Here is a 13524-nt window from a genome sequence, read left to right on the forward strand (position 1 = left end):
TCTACTTTATTGAATTATGAAAATGCAACAATTTATTACAATTTTAACAAAAATGACACATTTAGGACACTATGAAATACTTTTTATTTTCCCCAAAAAAAAAAAAAAATTGTTTTATGTTTTGATTTGTCTGGTCCATTTTAATTAAATTTTAATAATCACAAAGCATGTCCTAATCAGTTTAATTCATATTAAAAACTTAATAACTTAATAACTTTCTCTATTCCATTCCATGTTATATTACATTCTGTATTACAGTAAATTTCATTTTTTTTTTGACTAGATTCTGCAGATAATGCAGAAATCATAGGGGCCCTAAATTGTTGAAATACATTAATTCATAACCCATGTTTGTTGCATTTGGAGCAATACATTTGTGGCAAACAGCTGCCATCTTTGGTCTAACTTACAGTAACTACTGTCATGGCAAAGCCACATTATGAACAGAATCTTGCTTGACATGCATTGGTTTAATGGCCCAGACATTTGAAGGTAAATCTATCGCCCCCTGAGATTTATTACAGTCACAGTAACACAAAAGCGTGTTAAGTTTGTACTATGGCACTGCAGGCTTGTGTTGCATTGGCTGTTATGTATCTTAACTTGTATTTCTAGCCTTAAATCACTTGAAAACAAGTGTAAGACACTAAAAAGGTGGAAGTATTGTGCATCAGGAAACTGCTGCAATACCCAGATCTGTCCTTATTCACCAAACACGTGTTTCTGTTCTCTATTTCACAGTAATGCTGTGTGCTCGAGTAAGTTCATATAGTTAAACCTACTCAAGCAAACAAAATGAGGCCACAAGGGAGAAAGTCTTATGTGTGGCCACTTTTATATCCTAGTGATTTTTATTTTTTTTTAATTAAAACAAACAAATTGCTACTTTTTTGTTGTAAGAAGGTTACGTTAGTTTTTACAAATACTTTTGAAATGCATTTTATATATAGATTATTAACTTTATTTTACCCTCGTCTTTAAATGTTACATATTAAAGAAGCCATCAAATCCATCGTTAAAAATAACAAAACAATGTTGGTCTGCCCAGACAAATAGCAAAATATTCATTTATTCTATTTATTCCAAAAAATGTCACCACAAATTTGAAATTGCAAATGATATGAAAGGGAAGCTCTGTCGGAACCGTAGAGTTTTGTGACCTATATGGTTTTAACAGACCATTTTAAGAATGTCGGATCATCATTTTTTTTTTTTTTTTTTTTTAATAGTCATGGTATGTTTTAAAGAAGAAATAAAGGAGAACAAAGTGGTAATAGAAAATGCGTTTATGGTTATCATGCAATTTTCAGTTCTGTATTCAGAGACTGATTTGGTAAGCATCTGTTTATTATGGTTTGTTTTAAACCATGATAGAGAGGACTGTTGTGGTATTTCCTCTGTGTATTTCAATGTTTCATGGCCTTATAGGGCCTGAAAATCAGCCACAGACTCTTGAGTTCACCTTGTTAGATGACTTGAAGATGATAAAATCAAATCGTCCCTGTTTACTTTCATTGTTACATTTTTCGTTGTTCCACAGAAAAATCATAAAATCATTTTCATAATCTTTCAGGATGTAGTAACATCAGCTAGGTTGCATAAATTTGAATTACTCCGCAATCAATTCCTGATAGATAAAATTAAGTTCTTCTTAACATTTTTGTTTTCTTAACATCCTGTTTTAATTGGAAATGCGTCTCATTTACAGTTAGAGTTTTATGTTGATATAAGTTTGTGTGTGGGGTTTATAGGCTTTGCACTTGAAATGGTGCGTCACCTGTGTGTTTGAGCAGGAAAAACGGAGAAACTGAAATATTTAAGCATTTGACCTTGATCTGTAAAATAGGCCAAGAGAAAAACAGGTGTTCGGTGTGTGAAATGACTGTTTTCCACTTAGCCTGTTCACAGGCCTTCTGTGCTGCAGGATTTAGTGCACTAATGTGTTTGTTTGCCATTGTGGCGGGTCTCATGGGATGCTATCTGTTAGAAATACAATGAAAGATAAAGCCACTGTATCTACTTCACCTTTTGAAAGCTTTCCGGACATGATATCTGTGTGGTTTACAAATCGGAAGATATTTTGATTGCAGCAGTGAATTCATCCTCATGATGGAGCTGAGAGGAAACTGCTGTTAAACTGCCTTATTAAATTGCTTTATTCCATGGTGCATCAGTAACACAATGCATGCAAATGTGAACACGTCTTAAGCTGCTTTTTTTACTTTTAAACATACTAAATGACAACAACTCGGCCCTTTTTTCACTTCGTTCTTTCTTTTGAGTCAACCGAAAGTCTGAGTTTGGTTTATTTAGAGACTCAGACTGCAGTTTTGCACTTACTATCGAACATGTGCACATGCATGCTTAATAGTTAGAGAAGTAAAACTGGGCATCGTACACTAAACGACAAAGGATTGCACACCATTTTTAAATCATTCTGAACAAACTCTTACAGAAACATGTGCCTTGTTGCTAGGACATGCATGATGAACAAACAATTACTGCATCCGAAGCAATATTATTTAGTACAGGGGTGCTCAACCGTGTTCCTGGAGATCTACCTGCCTGCAGAGTTCATCTCCAACCATGATCAAACACACCTGAACCAAATAATTATGATCTGAAGGAGCACTTGATAATTACAGACAGGTGTGTTTGATTAGGGTTGGAACTAACCTCTGCAGGAAGGTAGATCTCCAGGAACAGGGTTGGGCACCCCTGATTTAGTAGGTGAAAAACATTATGTGGAGTAGTGTGTCCAAATTCATAGTATTCAAAAAACAGTAAGCTGAAGATTCTGAAGTGTGCATTTCATGGACATTTTACTATCCCATGAGGCTACAGGAGAAGATGAGAGAGGATATGAATGGCAGTGAAGCAACGCAACTGATGCTAATAGGTCACATGAAAGTAAAAACTTGGCTGATGTATAGTATATCTGAATTGTATTCATAATACCCATGTTTACATTATATAGAAGTAAGTGCAGTACATTTCAAATCTGTTGTAGTACATACTAGGGGTCAATTCATCGTTCCTCAATTCGAGTACTCAATTTAAAAACAAAAAAAAAACAAAAACAAAACAAAACAAAAAATCCTCTATTGCATTTTGCCTATGTCGAGTAACCGGCAAAATACCGGAAGTGGTGCATTCGATGGACGAGAATTCATGAAACACATTATTAGAGAATTCATGAAACCCATTTTCCCATTAATTCACAAATGCTACGATTTAATTAAATAAATAAATGCGATGCAGGTTATATATGTGCGCTTTAAATATTTACATGGGTTTAGGTTACGTATATGCGACTGCGGTCTCAGTAAATGCTGCTCCACACAAACTGTTATCCTCTCTGAATATTGTTGTGAGTTTGGGTTTATTATAACGTTCATCTGGGAACGCAGTGTGCGCCACTTCATCAGATTTGTAAGGTTGATCATTTAGAAACCTATGCAAACACAGGAGAATATATTAGTATCTTTTTTTTTGTAGTAATAAAATAGACACATAGTGAACAATAGCCTTTAAAATGACATAGAATACATATAATAGCAATAATAGGCAATAATAATTAGTTTCAAATAAAGCATTAAAAATAAGTAATCATATAGTTTTATTGAACAAAACTGTTAAAATGCATAATGTATTATAAACAATCGAGCTAATGTACATTATATATTATATCAAATGACTGCAGAGGGTGCCAACGGCCTTGCGATTGTTTTTACACTTTACTGCACGATCTAATCCTTGTTTAATATTGACTCAAAAATATTTCATTCAAATGTCCACTTAATCTTTAATATTTCTTTATATTAGAAAAGCTACAGCCACTGTAATGTCTCAAGTATGTGGACATCAAAACGTGTAAACTCAGAGTGATGGTTTTAACTTATTTTGAAATTGCAATGAATAGTTAGCATATTGAGAAAGATAATGACGTATTCTCCTGTGTTTGCGTAGATTTATAGATTATTTACCTGACAAATCTGATGAAATAACGCAAGTTGCGTTCCCAGATGAACGTTATAATAAACCCAAACTCACAACAACATGCAGAGATGGAGTTTGAGACTCTCCACACATGTACATGCATGATAACAGTTTGTGTAGCAGCGTTTGCACATATTTAAAGCGTATTGCACATAATTAAAGCACATATATTAAACCTGCATCGCAAATATTTGTTTAATTGAATCATAGCCTTCGTGAATTCAATATAGCATTATGCTTTATTATGATTATTAAATGGGCTTAATATGTGGAATGTGCCATTTCCACATATATTCCCGATTACTCAACACTGGCAAAATGCAATAAAGTGGACATTTGATTTAAATGTTCTTTAATCAATATTGAACAAGAATTAGATTGCGCAGTAAAATGTAAAAACACAATTGTCATGCCACTGGCACTCTCTACAGTCATTTGTTATAATGCATAGTGTACGTTAGCTCTGTTTATAATACAGTATGTATTTTATCAGTTTTGTTCTAAAAAACATGATTGCTTGCTTTTGATAATTTATTAATTTATTTGAATTAATTATTATTGACTCATTGCTATTATATATATATATATATATATATATATATATATATAGGGGTGTAGCTATCAATTAATTTAGTAATCGAGTATTCTACTGATTATTCCATCGATTAATTGAGTAAACGGATAAGAAGTCATTTTCTTTATTAAAGAGCAATACTAATTAAAGCTGCAAGCAGCGATGAAAGGGCCCTCGCACCCGGGCTCACCGCCGATCGGAGGCGAATGGTGGGCACTATGCTTTTCACATAGTAAATTTAAAAGGAATCTGTCAAAGTCATTTATATGTGCCAAACTTCCTGCTGCCAGTTGGTGGCGCTATGTCTATAACTGAATATTGGCATGTAGATGTGTTTAGGCCAGAAGCTTTGTCAAATATATGAAGTTTGGTGCAGATTGAACACAGTATGCTTGAGCTAGTGTAAGACATTACATATCTTGCTGCCAACAGGTGGCGCTATGATTATATCTGAATATTGGTCTTTAGATGTCTTCAGGCAAGTACTCTTACCAAATATGTGAAGTTTGGTTCAGATCAGACATTGCATGTTTAAGTTAATGTAAAATAAGTCATTTCCTTTTGCCAATAGGTGGCGCTATGATAATAACTGAATATTGGCCTCTAGATGTGTTCAGGCCAGGACTCTTATCGAACATGTGAAGTTTGGGGCAGATCGGGCATTGTATGGCTGAGTTATAACAGCTTCTATTCCCATGGCGAAACATCGAACTTTGTCAGGCCGCCACGGACACGCCCTTCAATGAAAACTCAAGATCTTCACAATTTAACATCGCAAAGGCCTTTAGATTAGACTGACCATATATAATGTTGATTTCATGAAATCTGTAGGAGGAGTTTCTCACAGCGTAAAACATGTCACTTCCTGTTACCAGCAGGTGGCGCTATAACTATACCTGAATATGGTCATGGATATGTGTTCAGGACCAGAGTCTTATCATACATGTGAAGTTTGTGGCAGATCAGATATTGTATGGCTGAGTTATAACAACTTCCTTTTTCATGGCGAATCATCGAAGTTTGACAGGCTGCCACGGACACGCCCTCCAGTGAAAACTCTAGATCTTCGCAATTTAACGTCACAAAGGCCTTTAGATTAGACTGACCAAATTTGGTGTTGATCTGAATAAATCTCTAGGAGGAGTTCGTTCAAGTACGATGCCTGGAAATGGCAAAAATGAGACAAAATTTGCTGGAAAAATAAAAAATAACCGACTTCCGGTTGGTTTTCGGATTTTGCCCCAAGAGACTTTTTTGTAGGTATTGGTGTGTTACATGTGTGTACCAATTTGCATACACGTACGTGAAACGTAGCTCAAGGCGCACTCCGCTGAAAGTGTATAGGTGGCGCTGTCGAGCCATTTTGCCACACCCACTTCTGAAACCCATATCAGATGTAAATTTTCGCCGGTTCTGGTGCGTGTGCAAAGTTTCATGACTTTTCGTGCATGTTTAGGCCCTCAAAAATGCGATTCATTTTGGAGAAGAAGAAGAAGAATAAAAATAATAATAATAATAATAAACAGAGCAATTCCAAGAGGGTCCTCGCACCACCGGTGCTCGGGCCCTAAATATACAAGAGAAAGTAAGATAGGTCTCTTAAAATAAACAACTAATTTGTTTCTTTTTTAGAAAAATTAATATTTTTATTGTTGAAATTGCATACATTAATAACCATGAAAACTAAACCCATTTAATGCATTTATATGCCAAATTTTACATTTTATTTATATGCCAAATTGTATTTTAAAATGCAAATACAAATATATCAATTATATCAATTATAATAATATATATATATTGTTTAAAAATAACAAAATATTACTTATGCATTTGTAACTGCAAGTTAAAGTGCAAGTTTTATATATATATATATATATATATATATATATATATATATGTATATGTATATGTATATGTACATATATATATGTATATGTATATGTACATATTTATATATGAATATGTCCAACGTTTATCGGGTTGTGCGTCAGTAATAATGCTTTGTGGGGAAACACAGTGTTTCGTGTGTAGTTACAGTAAATGGACTAAACGAAGCCTCGAGGCAAATAATTTGCCTCTGATTTTTTTTTATATTCGAGTTACTCGAGGAATTGTTTCAGGCCTAATTATATATGTATTTTAAGTAATTTTAAATTGCATATTATTTAAACAAATGTCTATTGTTTACGTAGGTTTGTTTTTACTACTACAAAAAAATGTAATTAGACAATTAATCGGAAGATTACTCGATTACTAAAATAATCATTAGTGACAGTCCTAGTACATACTAGACAGTATATTATTTGGACGCAGCTGATGTTTCAAAATCGCTTCAGAATATCAAACATGTTTATGATCCAACTGGATGGAATCACAACTCCAGTTTCCCAATATCTGCTGACTCTTTAAACTTTTAAAACTGAGTGTTCCTGCCTTTTAGCCATTAAGTCTGCAAAGATGTTGCCTAATGTTTTAAAATGTGTTCAGATTTTAAAAGTTGTTCGAAGTTGTTAAAAAGTTGTTACAAGTTGTTGCCTAAAGGCTGATTCTTGGCTGATTTAAGTTACAAAGTGGACCACACTTTGTGCCTATAAGCAAAAATCTGGCTCTGCAGGAAGGCAGTGTTTTTTTTTTTTAATGCACTAAATAGGTTCTGTGGTTAAACCGCTATAGGGTTAATTCATTTTATTGTGCCTTGTGAGGAAATGCATGGTTAAATTATGATCATGCTGTTACCACATGATATAATGCATTTGGTCTAATTCTTCTGTAATGGCAACCAGATGACTCCAGATTTACGTGTACTGCCAAGACTTTATTTTGACTCTTCATTTATTAGTGCTTTTATTGGCGATTGACTCCTGAATATAAATTTTGTTATGAATGCTACTAGATTTTTACATTTTGTGAAGAAAATGTGTACAGTACTTTGAGTGGAATTTAGGTTTTTAATGCAAAATCATCAGTGTGATTAGCACATCTGGCCTCAAGAAAATGCATGATTTGAGCTATCATTCATATCTGTAGTACGAATAGCGCGGGACGGGTTACACGCTAAAGATTAATACTTCGAATGTGGGGTTTGTTGAAATATGAATTGCAATAACTATCCAAAGACACTGAAAGTCTGTTAACACGATCATAAGCCTGATCATGAGTGGTTTTATTATGGAAAATGTCAAAGGAAGCCCTCAGGGAGTTTTCAGGCCGAAGATATTAAGGTCTTTTGTGAACTGAGCCGTTTCCTTGTATGACTTTTGCTCTAGTCCATCTCAAGCGGTCGTCCCATGTCGGAGCCCTATATAAGGCCTAATAAACTGAATTTGTGTCCTTCAGGGGCCTGTGTGGCCATCCTGTTTAACACACTTACGTAAGCGGCGCTCATTCCACGTACTCTGCCTAAATCAACAGGCCTGGATTTCTCCTCTAAACCTCACGTCAATATTAGCACCACATAAATGACTATTGCATGATCATGTTTTGTGTGTTCAGCTGCTCTGATATTATATGGCCTTCCTCATCGACAGGGGGCAGGGGGTATCTGAACCTTGGCCTAGATAAAGCACACAGAGAGAGGTTTTCTTTAAGATGATGAATCGTTTTTTAAACTTGAGCTTTTCTAAGGCCGTTCAAGTTGGAAAATAGGATATGTGCTTATGGAAAATAGGCTTTTAGTGACTTTTGAAGTAATGGGATAGTTCACCCAAAAATGTAAGTTGTCATTTACTCAGTCTTATGTTGTTTTAACCCATAGAGCACAAAAGGAGATCTTTAGAAGTTCCGCTAGATGAGACCCTTCTTCCTCAACTGGGATCGTTTACAACTGCATTTGGTATCGTTTGAAGCCGCATTTAAACTGCATTTTGGAAGTTCAAAATCGGGGCACCATATCAGTCCATTACATTCTCCATGCAAAATGCTGAAATGTTTTCCTCAAAAAACATAATTTCTTTATGACTGAAGAAAGAAAGACATAAACATCTTGGATGACAAGGGGGTGTGTACATTATATGTGAATCTTTTTGGAAGTGGACTTCTCCTTTAACCCAAGCTTAAATTTAATCACTATTTATTTTTAAATGTAGTAATTAACACTTAACTTTAAAAAATTTGTATGCAAACATGTAAATCGCACATAATGCAGTTTTTAAATGAACTTGATGTACTTGTACATTGTACACATGTGACCCGTACCGAAAATTTTCGAATATGTGTACCGTTACACCCCTAGTTTAAATGTTTGCCCAGCAAACAAGTGTGTTTATGATTTTAATAAATGAAAATATAATATGATACCAGTTTGCAGTGTCAAACAACAAACATCTGTTTAAGATCTTCTGGTTTAGGTTCTGCTCCTCTGCTGCTAGTCCGTCATTGTGTGTGTGATGTGTTAGAGGAAGTGAGGCAGTGCTGGAGGGGGAAAACACACAGATTGCATTCCAGCAGGCACCAGAGCCTGTGATTTGAGCTCCCTGTCAGAGGCATTAGGTTACAGCGTCTGGGAGCTTGCGCTGGCCGACAGCTACTGCTAGTCCACCAGAACGGCCAATTCTACCTCATAAACTAGCAGTTCCGATCTGCTGGGTCAGTATTTAGTCATGGAAGTTGACGTTTTATGACGTAACCTGGAGTTGAATCAGTGGAATTGTATGTTGATACAGAGAGTGTTTGTACCATCAGTCAAATCTTCAGCACACTTGAGGATCGTATTACTGCTGGTTCTTGACTCATTTTGAGTCTGACGTGACCAATTCAGCCGAGAACTGATCACTTAATCAGTGAGCTGTGAACTGGAGAATAGCTGTGATCAGGGCAGCTGCACGTTTGTGAATGAGTTGTTCAGGAAAATGAGTGATTAAATTTATAATAATCGGCCCAAATGAATGATTCATATTTTGGAGCATGTCTGGGGATTTTTTGTAGTTTAGAATACCAAGGAACAGTATAATTTAATGACATGTAATGAAGTATAGTAGTAAAGTAAGTTTTCTAAAATACAAATACTCTAAAGTATGAATTTACAGAAGTAGAGTAACCAATCTTGTTATTGTTAACTAAAACTATTTATTATCATTATTTATAATATTTATTTCATTAGCTGAAATAAACTAAAATATAGACTGCCGGCCAAAGGTTTGTAATATTTCTGCTTTCTTATACTCACCAAAACTGAGTAAAACAGTAAAATTGTGAAATGTTATTATATTTTGGAATATTAGAATGATATATGAATGATCATGTGACATTGAAGACTGGAGTAATGATGCTAAAAATTAAGCTCTGTCATCACAAGAACAAATTACAATTTAAAACACATTTGCATAGAAAACTGTTCAATTAAATTGTAATAATATTTCACAATTGTACCATTTGAATTAATTTTCTATCAATTTTTATAGGTTTTTATAATTATTCCAAACTTTTGGCTGGCAGTGTAAATTCAAAGGCTTGCTCTTAAAAGATGGATCAGTGACCAGTTTATTTGGACCGGCTTGCTCCTCTGAACCTCTACCTGTAAGTGTGATTTAATAATTGATGGTTGTATTTTTTAGCGATTGTTCAAAGACGTAGCTGTGTTATGTGGTCTAATATTATGTCGTGAGTAAATTATCAGGAGATTTTTATTCTGAAAGTGGAGTAATCCTTTAAAACGTGTTGCTCTCATGTAACATTACTCTGTATCATGCAAAATACATATTTAGTTGTGTGTGTGTGTGTGTGTGTGTGTTGTGTTCGCTCCGTGCAGCTCGTAGGTCTCTGGCTAACCGGCTGACAGCTTTATCTGTTCACTCGCTATTGTCTAGAAATGTGTTGATGAATAGTGAATGTTTGTCGTTGTTATTACTTGAAGTTCTGATAAAGAATAGAACAATACGTTGGTGTGCAAGCTGCAGTGTTTTATCAATACGTTTCTGCGTTTGGTTGATTCATATACTATGGTTGTTTGGGTGTTGTTGTTTACCACCGAGGTGTGGGCTAGAGTAACGGTGATGGGCGTTCTGTGTTTGAAATTCGCTGCACGTTAAACCAATCACAAAAGACTGGGTCATCGGACCAATCACCGTAGATTAGTGTCAGCAAAGGAGTGGTTTGGACAAATGATTCGTTTTAACGAACCGTTTGGGAGTCATTGAACAAATAAGGTAAAAATATGCATATTATAAGACAATAAAAGTGTTTTATGATCTTGCATGCATGTCAACTTCTTGTTGGGGACTCCCAAAACCAAAATATGAACCTTTTTTAATCCATAATAGGGGCCACTTTAATATCACCCCTACAACATTTTTTGTTTAAGTTTTTTTTATTTTAAAATAGAACGTTTGACTAAACACCTTGAGACGTTCAGTGTGATTCATACTGACGGATGGATATACTTTACTGATCCTTAGGTGAAATGTATACCCATAACACACATAATGATGCAAAGACTCACTTAAAAAAACCCATACATACCACAGTATGGAAAGTGGCATTACTCTGTAATTTAACCCTCATTAATTCTGCCATTCATCATTACCCATCACTCCCCTGTCGCCCCCTCTCTCGGCATCCCTACTGTCTGCGATGGCACATGAAAGCGTCTCCCAGCCCGTCAGATCTCCAGGGTGGGCGCCTTCGGCTGTCCGTCACTCATCACGCGCCCGCCATACGCTCGTCAGGCCCTTGTGGCGGGCTGAGACGTTACAGAAGAACTAAAGGAAGCGGTGAGCGACGCTATCACCCTCTCACCTCAGCGAGACACAATAGAGAGAGGAAGTTGTGCACTCTTAAACTGCAGCAGAATGTGTTAAGTGTGGTCTAGCTCCATTGCCGCAATGGTTGCAGCACTGCTAAGCCAGCTGTAGACCTTGTTCGTTTCAGTTTGCAGTGCACATGCTCGCCTTTCTTGAATGTGCAGGTTAGTAGTAACAGGTTTCAGGGGAGTGGTGAACCTTGCTGTAGGTTACAAGAACACAGCAGGATTACCTGTTAACCAGTGAACACTTCAGATTCTTAGCAGGAATATGAAGATGAAGACACAATGTCACAAAGATGTTATTAATGTCAAGACTGGAAAGTGTCAGTAATGAATCTGCAGGTTTCAGATAAGGTGGGATCCTTTTAGTTTTTGTGCATTTTTAGTGTTTATCCTCCAGGAAATTATTTATTAGCTGTTTATGTGTAAAGTGGAATTGGAAGCACTCTAGATGTAGTCGTTAGCCTGAAAAGCATTGTATATAGTATGTTTGTGAAACATGGGGCCTATTAAAAAGCTGACAACGTAGACTGTTACCTTCTAAGATGCATTCTAACTAAGAAGGAACCTTGTAGGAAACTGATTTGCAACTTTTTACATAGGCAGCGTCTTTACGAAACATACAAATAAAGCTCTGAACTGGAGACTTGACGCGCTTTTGATTCCAGTAGCGTTTGATGTTAGCATGTCGCTGAGCTAAGAGTTCAGTGTTCTAATTATCATTAAAAGAATACTAAAAATAGTTGCAACCAGAGTGACTCAGATTGCAGTTGCATTGCTCAGTGTGATTTATAAACTGATTCAACAGGTTCATTGAAAAGAATTAGTTAAAAAGAATCATTTTTAACAAATCAAACATTGTGTTTCGGAGTCGGTCTAGCTTTCTTTCAGTTCGATATAACACAGAATAGTATGCTTTAATGAAATGTAGTGATAAAGTCACACTCAACTTGCTTTTGATTCCAGTAGCGTTTGATGTTAGCATGTCGCTAGTGTGCATGAGTTGTTCAGTGTCATTTGTGACCTGATTCAACAGGTTAATTGAAAAGAATTTGGTTTAAAAGAATGATTTGTTAGTAAATCACACATTGTGGAGCCGGTCTAGTTTTCTTTCAGTTTAATATAATAAGGAACAGTATGTTAATATGAAATGTAGTGAAGTAAAACTTGTCTTTTGATGGCGTTTGATGTTAGCATGTTGCTAAGCTAACAGCTCAGTATTCAAATTAACATAAAAATGCTAAAAAAGTTAGTTTGGTTCCAAAATGAGTTGTTCAGTGTGATTGAACTGATTCAGTAAAGAATTGGTCCAAAAGAATGATTTTATTAACAAGTCAGATGCTTGCATTTCATAGCCATTTTTTTTTTTTTTTTTTTTTTTCAGTTTGAGATGAGAAGCAACAGTGATTGAAAGCGATCGGAGCAGTCCAGTTTTAAACACAAGTCGTTCATTGTGATTTTTGAACTGATTCAACAGGTTCACTGAAAAAGAATTGTTCAAAAGAGTGATTTGGTAAGAAATTTTTGTTTTTGGATTCGGTCTGGATTTCTTTCAGTTTCATTTAACAAGGAACAGTATCTTTTCATGAAATGTAGTGAAGTGAGACTCAGCTTGCTTTTGATTCCAGTAGCGTTTGATGTTAGCATGTCGCTAGTTTGCGTATGAGTGATTTGTGACCTAATTCAACAGGTTAATTGAAAAGAATTTGTTTTAAAAGAATGATTTGTTGGAAAATCACACATTGTGGAGCCGGTCTAGTTTTCTTTCAGTTCAATATAATAAGGAACAGTATGTTAATATGAAATGTAGTGAAGTAAAACCTGACTGTCCTTTGATTCTAGTAGCGTTTGATGTTAGCATGTTGCTAAGCTAACAGCTCAGTATTTAAATAAACATAAAAAGTGCTGAAAATAGTTTATCAGAAGAGTTTGATTCCAAAATGAGTGGTTCAGTGTGATTGAACTGATTCAATAGGATCACTGAAAGTAATTGGTCCAAAAGAATGAATAGCCAGTCTATTTTTTCTTTATTTTTTCTCAGTTTGAGATAATAAGCAACAGCAATCGGAAGCTGCGATCGGATCGGAGCAGTCCAGTTTTAAAAACGGGTCATTCATTATGATTTTTGAACTGATTCAGCAGGTTCACTGAATTGTTCAAAAGAGTGATTTGGTGAGAAATTGTACATTGCTTTTGTTTTTGGATTTGG

At 35.4% G+C, this 13524-nt stretch overlaps 1 protein-coding gene across 2 annotated transcripts in view; it reads left to right on the forward strand.

Moving 5' to 3' along the window:
- The window catches only part of nck1b (NCK adaptor protein 1b), a 55695-nt gene that overhangs the window by 5180 nt on the left and 36991 nt on the right, over positions 1-13524 (forward strand). Inside the window, exon 1 of one of the 2 annotated variants that reach the window (XM_051097785.1) lies at positions 11573-11669. The exons of the other annotated variant lie outside the window; for it this stretch is intronic. The gene's annotated coding sequence lies outside the window, so the exon portion shown is untranslated. Of the gene's footprint in view, positions 1-11572; positions 11670-13524 lie in introns of those variants that run through there. 2 annotated transcript variants of the gene reach the window in all.

The sequence above is a fragment of the Labeo rohita genome, chromosome 24, assembly GCF_022985175.1.
Source record: "Labeo rohita strain BAU-BD-2019 chromosome 24, IGBB_LRoh.1.0, whole genome shotgun sequence".
Classification (NCBI taxonomy): Eukaryota; Metazoa; Chordata; class Actinopteri; order Cypriniformes; family Cyprinidae; genus Labeo; species Labeo rohita.